Source organism: Phyllobates terribilis, unplaced genomic scaffold (genome assembly GCF_046119375.1).
Source record: "Phyllobates terribilis strain yellow unplaced genomic scaffold, ASM4611937v1 Scaffold_9__5_contigs__length_417890890, whole genome shotgun sequence".
Classification (NCBI taxonomy): domain Eukaryota; kingdom Metazoa; phylum Chordata; class Amphibia; order Anura; family Dendrobatidae; genus Phyllobates; species Phyllobates terribilis.
In genome coordinates, this window is record NW_027362769.1 from 393991437 (window position 1) to 394003807 (window position 12371).

A 12371-nucleotide genomic window follows, 5' to 3' on the forward strand; every position below is an offset into this window, starting at 1 on the left:
CACAGGATAGGATTAGATACACGGCTCAGTAGACAGTATCACACATGATGGGATTAGATACACGGCTCAGCAGACAGTATCACACAGGATAGGATTAGATACACAGCTCAGCAGACAGTATCACACAGGATAGGATAAGATACACTGCTCAGCAGACAGTATCACACAGGATAGGATTAGATACACAGCTCAGCAGACAGTATCACACAGGAGAGGATTAGATACACGGCTCAGCAGACAGTATCACACAGGATAGGATTAGATACACGGCTCAGCAGACAGCATCACACAGGATAGGATTAGATACACGACTCAGCAGACAGCATCACACAGGAGAGGATTAGATACACGGCTCAGCAGACAGTATCACACAGGATAGGATTAGATACACGGCTCAGCAGACAGCATCACACAGGATAGGATTAGATACACGACTCAGCAGACAGTATCACACAGGAGAGGATTAGATACACGGCTCAGCAGACAGTATCACACAGGAGAGGATTAGATACACGGCTCGGCAGACAGTATCACACAGGATAGGATTAGATACATTGCTCAGCAGACAGTATCACACAGGAGAGGATTAGATACATGGCTCAGCAGACAGTATCACACTGGATAGGATTAGATACACGGCTCGGCAGACGGTATCACACAGGAAGGGATTAGATACACGGCTCAGCAGACGGTATCACACAGGAAGGGATTAGATACACGGCTCAGCAGACGGTATCACACAGGACAGGATTAGATACACGACTCAGCAGACGGTATCACACAGGAGAGGATTAGATACACGGCTCAGCAGACGGTATCACACAGGAAGGGATTAGATACACGGCTCAGCAGACGGTATCACACAGGAGAGGATTAGATACACAGCTCAGCAGACGGTATCACACAGGAGAGGATTAGATACACGGCTCAGCAGACGGTATCACACAGGACATGATTAGATACACGGCTCAGCAGACGGTATCACACAGGAGAGGATTAGATACACGGCTCAGCAGACAGTATCACACAGGATAGGATTAGATACACAGCTCAGCAGACAGTATCACACAGGATAGGATTAGATACACGGCTCAGCAGACAGTATCACACAGGATAGGATTAGATACAAGGCTCAGCAGACAGTATACACAGGATAGGATTAGATACACAGCTCAGCAGACAGTATCACACAGGAGAGGATTAGATACACGGCTCAGCAGACAGTATCACACAGGAGAGGATTAGATACACGGCTCAGCAGACAGTATCACACAGGGTAGGATTAGATACGCGGCTCAGCAGACAGTATCACACAGGATAGGATTAGATACACGGCTCAGCAGACAGTATCACACAGGAGAGGATTAGATACACGGCTCAGCAGACAGTATCACACAGAATAGGATTAGATACCCGGCTCAGCAGACAGTATCACACAGGATAGGATTAGATACACGGCTCAGCAGACAGCATCACACAGGATAGGATTAGATACACGGCTCAGCAGACAGCATCACACAGGATAGGATTAGATACACGACTCAGCAGACAGTATCACACAGGATAGGATTAGATACACGACTCCGCAGACAGTATCACACAGGAGAGGATTAGATACATGGCTCAGCAGACAGTATCACACAGGATAGGATTAGATACACGGCTCAGCAGACAGTATCACACAGGATAGGATTAGATACACAGCTCAGCAGACAGCATCACACAGGATAGGATTAGATACACGACTCAGCAGACAGTATCACACAGGAGAGGATTAGATACACGGCTCAGCAGACAGTATCACACAGGAGAGGATTAGATACACGGCTCAGCAGACAGTATCACACAGGAGAGGATTAGATACACGGCTCAGCAGACAGCATCACACAGGAGAGGATTAGATACACGACTCAGCAGACAGAATCACACAGGAGAGGATTAGATACACGGCTCAGCAGACAGTATCACACAGGATAGGATTAGATACACGGCTCAGCAGACAGCATCACACAGGATAAGATTAGATACACGACTCAGCAGACAGTATCACACAGGAGAGGATTAGATACACGGCTCAGCAGACAGCATCACACAGGAGAGGATTAGATACACGACTCAGCAGACAGAATCACACAGGAGAGGATTAGATACACGGCTCAGCAGACAGTATCACACAGGATGGGATTAGATACACGGCTCGGCAGACAGTATCACACAGGATAGGATTAGATACACGACTCAGCAGACAGTATCACACAGGAGAGGATTAGATACACGGCTCAGCAGACAGTATCACACAGGATAGGATTAGTTACACGGCTCAGCAGACAGCATCACACAGGATAGGATTAGATACACGGCTCAGCAGGCAGTATCACACAGGATAGGATTAGATACACGACTCAGCAGACAGTATCACACAGGATAGGATTAGATACACGGCTCAGCAGACAGCATCACACAGGATAGGATTAGATACACGGCTCAGCAGGCAGTATCACACAGGATAGGATTAGATACACGGCTCAGCAGACAGTATCACACAGGATAGGATTAGATACACGGCTCAGCAGACAGCATCACACAGGATAGGATTAGATACACGGCTCAGCAGACAGCATCACACAGGATAGGATTAGATACACGACTCAGCAGACAGTATCACACAGGATAGGATCAGATACACGACTCAGCAGACAGTATCACACAGGAGAGGATTAGATACACGGCTCAGCAGACAGCATCACACAGGATAGGATTAGATACACGGCTCAGCAGACAGCATCACACAGGATAGGATTAGATACACGACTCAGCAGACAGCATCACACAGGATAGGATTAGATACACGGCTCAGCAGACAGTATCACACAGGATAGGATTAGATACACTGCTCAGCAGACAGTATCACACAGGATAGGATTAGATACACAGCTCAGCAGACAGTATCACACAGGAGAGGATTAGATACACGGCTCAGCAGACAGTATCACACAGGAGAGGATTAGATACACGGCTCAGCAGACAGTAGCACACAGGATAGGATTAGATACACGGCTCAGCAGACAGTATCACACAGGAGAGGATTAGATACACGGCTCAGCAGACAGTATCACACAGGAGAGGATTAGATACACGGCTCAGCAGACAGTATCACACAGGAGAGGATTAGATACACGGCTCAGCAGACAGTATCACACAAGATAGGATTAGATACACGGCTCAGCAGACAGCATCACACAGGATAGGATTAGATACACGACTCAGCAGACAGTATCACACAGGAGAGGATTAGATACACGGCTCAGCAGACAGTATCACACAGGAGAGGATTAGATACACGGCTCAGCAGACAGTATCACACAGGATAGGATTAGATACACGGCTCAGCAGACAGCATCACACAGGATAGGATTAGATACACGACTCAGCAGACAGCATCACACAGGATAGGATTAGATACACGGCTCAGCAGACAGTATCACACAGGATAGGATTAGATACACTGCTCAGCAGACAGTATCACACAGGATAGGATTAGATACACAGCTCAGCAGACAGTATCACACAGGAGAGGATTAGATACACGGCTCAGCAGACAGTATCACACAGGAGAGGATTAGATACACGGCTCAGCAGACAGTAGCACACAGGATAGGATTAGATACACGGCTCAGCAGTCAGTATCACACAGGATAGGATTAGATACACGGCTCAGTAGACAGTATCACACATGATGGGATTAGATACACGGCTCAGCAGACAGTATCACACAGGATAGGATTAGATACACAGCTCAGCAGACAGTATCACACAGGATAGGATAAGATACACTGCTCAGCAGACAGTATCACACAGGATAGGATTAGATACACAGCTCAGCAGACAGTATCACACAGGAGAGGATTAGATACACGGCTCAGCAGACAGTATCACACAGGAGAGGATTAGATACACGGCTCAGCAGACAGTATCACACAGGATGGGATTAGATACATGGCTCGGCAGACAGTATCACACAGGATAGGATTAGATACACGGCTCAGCAGACAGTATCACACAGGATGGGATTAGATACACGGCGCAGCAGACAGTATCACACAGGATGGGATTAGATACACGGCTCAGCAGACAGTATCACACAGGATAGGATTAGATACACGGCTCAGCAGACAGTATCACACAGGAGAGGATTAGATACACAGTGCAGCAGACAGTATCACACAGGATAGGATTAGATACACGGCTCAGCAGACAGTATTACACAGTATAGGATTAGATACACGGTTCAGCAGTCAGTACCACACAGGATAGGATTATATACACGGCTCAACAGACAGTATCACAAAGGAGAGGATTAGATACACGGCACAGCAGACAGCATCACACAGGATAGGATTAGATACACGACTCAGCAGACAGCATCACACAGGATAGGATTAGATACACGACTCAGCAGACAGTATCACACAGGAGAAAATTAGATACACGGCTCAGCAGACAGTATCACACAGGAGAGGATTAGATACACGGCTCAGCAGACAGCATCACACAGGATAGGATTAGATACATGGCTCAGCAGACAGTATCACACAGGATAGGATTAGATACACGGCTCATCAGACAGTATCACACAGGAGAGGATTAGATACACGGCTCAGCAGCAGTATCACACAGGAGAGGATTAGATACACGGCTCAGCAGACAGTATCACACAGGAGAGGATTAGATACACGGCTCAGCAGACAGCATCACACAGGATAGGATTAGATACACGGCTCAGCAGACAGTATCACACAGGATAGGATTAGATACACGGCTCAGCAGACAATATCACACAGGATAGGATTAGATACAAGGCTCAGCAGACAGTATCACACAGGATGGGATTAGATACACGACTCAGTAGACAGTATCACACAGGAGAGGATTAGATACACGGCTCAGCAGACAGCATCACACAGGAGATGATTAGATACACAGCTCAGCAGACAGCATCACACAGGATAGGATTAGATACACAGCTCAGCAGACAGTATCACACAGGATAGGATTAGATACACGGCTCAGCAGACAGCATCACACAGGAGAGGATTAGATACACAGCTCAGCAGACAGTATCACACAGGATGGGATTAGATACACGACTCAGCAGACAGTATCACACAGGAGAGGATTAGATACACAGCTCTGCAGACAGTATCACACAGGATAGGATTAGATACACGGCTCAGCAGGCAGTATCACACAGGATAGGATTAGATACACGGCTCAGCAGACAGTATCACACAGGATAGGATTAGATACACGGCTCAGCAGACAGCATCACACAGGATAGGATTAGATACACGGCTCAGCAGACAGCATCACACAGGATAGGATTAGATACACGACTCAGCAGACAGTATCACACAGGATAGGATCAGATACACGACTCAGCAGACAGTATCACACAGGAGAGGATTAGATACACGGCTCAGCAGACAGTATCACACAGGATAGGATTAGATACACGGCTCAGCAGACAGCATCACACAGGATAGGATTAGATACACGACTCAGCAGACAGCATCACACAGGATAGGATTAGATACACGGCTCAGCAGACAGTATCACACAGGATAGGATTAGATACACTGCTCAGCAGACAGTATCACACAGGATAGGATTAGATACACAGCTCAGCAGACAGTATCACACAGGAGAGGATTAGATACACGGCTCAGCAGACAGTATCACACAGGAGAGGATTAGATACACGGCTCAGCAGACAGTAGCACACAGGATAGGATTAGATACACGGCTCAGCAGTCAGTATCACACAGGATAGGATTAGATACACGGCTCAGTAGACAGTATCACACATGATGGGATTAGATACACGGCTCAGCAGACAGTATCACACAGGATAGGATTAGATACACAGCTCAGCAGACAGTATCACACAGGATAGGATAAGATACACTGCTCAGCAGACAGTATCACACAGGATAGGATTAGATACACAGCTCAGCAGACAGTATCACACAGGAGAGGATTAGATACACGGCTCAGCAGACAGTATCACACAGGAGAGGATTAGATACACGGCTCAGCAGACAGTATCACACAGGATGGGATTAGATACATGGCTCGGCAGACAGTATCACACAGGATAGGATTAGATACACGGCTCAGCAGACAGTATCACACAGGATGGGATTAGATACACGGCGCAGCAGACAGTATCACACAGGATGGGATTAGATACACGGCTCAGCAGACAGTATCACACAGGATAGGATTAGATACACGGCTCAGCAGACAGTATCACACAGGAGAGGATTAGATACACAGTGCAGCAGACAGTATCACACAGGATAGGATTAGATACACGGCTCAGCAGACAGTATTACACAGTATAGGATTAGATACACGGTTCAGCAGTCAGTATCACACAGGATAGGATTATATACACGGCTCAACAGACAGTATCACAAAGGAGAGGATTAGATACACGGCACAGCAGACAGCATCACACAGGATAGGATTAGATACACGGCTCAGCAGACAGCATCACACAGGATAGGATTAGATACACGACTCAGCAGACAGTATCACACAGGAGAAAATTAGATACACGGCTCAGCAGACAGTATCACACAGGAGAGGATTAGATACACGGCTCAGCAGACAGCATCACACAGGATAGGATTAGATACATGGCTCAGCAGACAGTATCACACAGGATAGGATTAGATACACGGCTCATCAGACAGTATCACACAGGAGAGGATTAGATACACGGCTCAGCAGCAGTATCACACAGGAGAGGATTAGATACACGGCTCAGCAGACAGTATCACACAGGAGAGGATTAGATACACGGCTCAGCAGACAGCATCACACAGGATAGGATTAGATACACGGCTCAGCAGACAGTATCACACAGGATAGGATTAGATACACGGCTCAGCAGACAATATCACACAGGATAGGATTAGATACAAGGCTCAGCAGACAGTATCACACAGGATGGGATTAGATACACGACTCAGTAGACAGTATCACACAGGAGAGGATTAGATACACGGCTCAGCAGACAGCATCACACAGGAGATGATTAGATACACAGCTCAGCAGACAGTATCACACAGGATAGGATTAGATACACAGCTCAGCAGACAGTATCACACAGGATAGGATTAGATACACGGCTCAGCAGACAGCATCACACAGGAGAGGATTAGATACACAGCTCAGCAGACAGTATCACACAGGATGGGATTAGATACACGACTCAGCAGACAGTATCACACAGGAGAGGATTAGATACACAGCTCTGCAGACAGTATCACACAGGATAGGATTAGATACACGGCTCAGCAGACAGTATCACACAGGATAGGATTAGATACACAGCTCAGCAGACAGTATCACACAGGAGAGGATTATATACACGGCTCAGCAGACAGTATCACACAGGAGAGGATTAGATATACGGCTCAGCGGACAGTATCACACAGGATAGGATTAGATACACGACTCAGCAGACAGTATCACACAGGAGAGGATTAGATACACAGCTCAGCAGACGGTATCACACAGAATAGGATTAGATACACGGCTCAGCAGACAGTATCACACAGGATGGGATTAGATACATGGCTCGGCAGACAGTATCACACAGGAGAGGATTAGATACACGGCGCAGCAGACAGTATCACGCAGGATGGGATTAGATACACGGCTCAGCAGACAGTATCACACAGGATAGGATTAGATACACGGTTCAGCAGACAGTATCACACAGGATAGGATTAGATACACGACTCAGCAGACAGTATCACACAGGATAGGATTAGATACACGGCTCAGCAGACAGTATCACACAGGATAGGATTAGATACACGGTTCAGCAGTCAGTATCACACAGGATAGGATTAGATACACGGCTCAGCAGACAGCATCACACAGGATAGGATTAGATACACGACTCAGCAGACAGTATCACACAGGAGAGGATTAGATACACGGCTCAGCAGACAGTATCACACAGGAGAGGATTAGATACACGGCTCAGCAGACAGTATCACACAGGATAGGATTAGATACACGGCTCAGCAGACAGGATCACACAGGAGAGGATTAGATACACGGTTCAGCAGTCAGTATCACACAGGATAGGATTAGATACACGGCTCAGCAGACAGCATCACACAGGATAGGATTAGATACACGACTCAGCAGACAGCATCACACAGGATAGGATTAGATACACGACTCAGCAGACAGCATCACACAGGATAGGATTAGATACACGACTCAGCAGACAGTATCACACAGAAGAGGATTAGATACACGGCTCAGCAGACAGTATCACACCGGAGAGGATTAGATACACGGCTCAGCAGACAGTATCACACAGGAGAGGATTAGATACACGGCTCAGCAGACAGTATCACACAGGATGGGATTAGATACATGGCTCGGCAGACAGTATCACACAGGAGAGGATTAGATACACGGCGCAGCAGACAGTATCACACAGGATGGGATTAGATACACGGCTCAGCAGACAGTATCACACAGGATAGGATTAGATACACGGCTCAGCAGACAGTATCACACAGGATAGGATTAGATACACGGCTCAGCAGGCAGTATCACACAGGATAGGATTAGATACACGGCTCAGCAGACAGTATCACACAGGATAGGATTAGATACACGGCTCAGCAGACAGTATCACACAGGATAGGATTAGATACACGGCTCAGCAGACAGCATCACACAGGATAGGATTAGATACACGACTCAGCAGACAGTATCACACAGGATAGGATCAGATACACGACTCAGCAGACAGTATCACACAGGAGAGGATTAGATACACGGCTCAGCACACAGTATCACACAGGATAGGATTAGATACACAGCTCAGCAGACAGTATCACACAGAAGAGGATTAGATACACGGCTCAGCAGACAGTATCACACAGGATAGGATTAGATACACGGCTCAGCAGACAGCATCACACAGGATAGGATTAGATACACGACTCAGCAGACAGCATCACACAGGAGAGGATTAGATAAACGGCTCAGCAGACAGCATCACACAGGAGAGGATTAGATAAACGGCTCAGCAGACAGTATCACACAGGATAGGATTAGATACACGGCTCAGCAGACAGTATCACACAGGAGAGGATTAGATACACGGCTCGGCAGACAGTATCACACAGGATAGGATTAGATACATTGCTCAGCAGACAGTATCACACAGGAGAGGATTAGATACATGGCTCAGCAGACAGTATCACACAGGATAGGATTAGATACACGGCTCGGCAGACGGTATCACACAGGAAGGGATTAGATACACGGCTCAGCAGACGGTATCACACAGGAAGGGATTAGATACACGGCTCAGCAGACGGTATCACACAGGACAGGATTAGATACACGACTCAGCAGACGGTATCACACAGGAGAGGATTAGATACACGGCTCAGCAGACGGTATCACACAGGAAGGGATTAGATACACGGCTCAGCAGACGGTATCACACAGGAGAGGATTAGATACACGGCTCAGCAGACGGTATCACACAGGAGAGGATTAGATACACGGCTCAGCAGACGGTATCACACAGGACATGATTAGATACACGGCTCAGCAGACGGTATCACACAGGAGAGGATTAGCTACACGGCTCAGCAGACAGTATCACACAGGATAGGATTAGATACACGGCTCAGCAGACAGTATCACACAGGATAGGATTAGATACAAGGCTCAGCAGACAGTATACACAGGATAGGATTAGATACACAGCTCAGCAGACAGTATCACACAGGAGAGGATTAGATACACGGCTCAGCAGACAGTATCACACAGGAGAGGATTAGATACACGGCTCAGCAGACAGTATCACACAGGGTAGGATTAGATACGCGGCTCAGCAGACAGTATCACACAGGATAGGATTAGATACACGGCTCAGCAGACAGTATCACACAGGAGAGGATTAGATACACGGCTCAGCAGACAGTATCACACAGGATAGGATTAGATACACGGTTCAGCAGACAGTATCACACAGAATAGGATTAGATACCCGGCTCAGCAGACAGTATCACACAGGATAGGATTAGATACACGGCTCAGCAGACAGTATCACACAGGATAGGATTAGATACACAGCTCAGCAGACAGCATCACACAGGATAGGATTAGATACACGACTCAGGAGACAGTATCACACAGGAGAGGATTAGATACACGGCTCAGCAGACAGTATCACACAGGAGAGGATTAGATACACGGCTCAGCAGACAGTATCACACAGGAGAGGATTAGATACACGGCTCAGCAGACAGTATCACACAGGATAGGATTAGATACACGGCTCAGCAGACAGCATCACACAGGATAAGATTAGATACACGACTCAGCAGACAGTATCACACAGGAGAGGATTAGATACACGGCTCAGCAGACAGAATCACACAGGAGAGGATTAGATACACGGCTCAGCAGACAGTATCACACAGGATAGGATTAGATACACGGCTCAGCAGACAGCATCACACAGGATAAGATTAGATACACGACTCAGCAGACAGTATCACACAGGAGAGGATTAGATACACGGCTCAGCAGACAGCATCACACAGGAGAGGATTAGATACACGACTCAGCAGACAGAATCACACAGGAGAGGATTAGATACACGGCTCAGCAGACAGTATCACACAGGATGGGATTAGATACACGGCTCGGCAGACAGTATCACACAGGATAGGATTAGATACACGACTCAGCAGACAGTATCACACAGGAGAGGATTAGATACACGGCTCAGCAGACAGTATCACACAGGATAGGATTAGATACACGGCTCAGCAGACAGCATCACACAGGATAGGATTAGATACACGGCTCAGCAGACAGCATCACACAGGATAGGATTAGATATATGGCTCAGCAGACAGTATCACACAGGATAGGATTAGATACACGGCTCAGCAGACAGCATCACACAGGATAGGATTAGATACACGGCTCAGCAGACAGTATCACACAGGAGAGGATTAGATACACGGCTCAGCAGACAATATCACACAGGATAGGATTAGATACAAGGCTCAGCAGACAGTATCACACAGGATAGGATCAGATACATGGCTCAGCAGACAGTATCACACAGGATGGGATTAGATACACGACTCAGTAGACAGTATCACACAGGAGAGGATTAGATACACAGCTCTGCAGACAGTATCACACAGGAGAGGATTAGATACACGCCTCAGCAGACAGCATCACACAGGAGAGGATTAGATACACAGCTCAGCAGACAGTATCACACAGGATAGGATTAGATACACAGCTCAGCAGACAGTATCACACAGGATAGGATTAGATACACGGCTCAGCAGACAGCATCACACAGGAGAGGATTAGATACACAGCTCTGCAGACAGTATCACACAGGAGAGGATTAGATACACGCCTCAGCAGACAGCATCACACAGGAGAGGATTAGATACACAGCTCAGCAGACAGTATCACACAGGATGGGATTAGATACACGACTCAGCAGACAGTATCACACAGGAGAGGATTAGATACACAGCTCTGCAGTCAGTATCACACAGGATAGGATTAGATACACGGCTCAGCAGACAGTATCACACAGGATAGGATTAGATACACAGCTCAGCAGACAGTATCACACAGGAGAGGATTATATACACGGCTCAGCAGACAGTATCACACAGGAGAGGATTAGATATACGGCTCAGCGGACAGTATCACACAGGATAGGATTAGATACACGACTCAGCAGACAGTATCACACAGGAGAGGATTAGATACACAGCTCAGCAGACGGTATCACACAGAATAGGATTAGATACACGGCTCAGCAGACAGTATCACACAGGATAGGATTAGATACACGACTCAGCAGACAGTATCACACAGGAGAGGATTAGATACATGGCTCAGCAGACAGTATCACACAGGAGAGGATTAGATGCACGGCTCAGCAGACAGTATCACACAGGAGAGGATTAGATACACGGCTCAGCAGTCAGTATCACACAGGAGAGGATTAGATACACGGCTCAGCAGACAGCATCACACAGGATAGGATTAGATACACGGCTCAGCAGACAGCATCACACAGGATAGGATTAGATACACGGCTCAGCAGACAGCATCACACAGGATAGGATTAGATACACGACTCAGCAGACAGTATCACACAGGAGAGGATTAGATACACGGCTCAGTAGACAGTATCACACAGGATAGGATTAGATACACGGCTCAGCAGACAGCATCACACAGGATAGGATTAGATACACGACTCAGCAGAC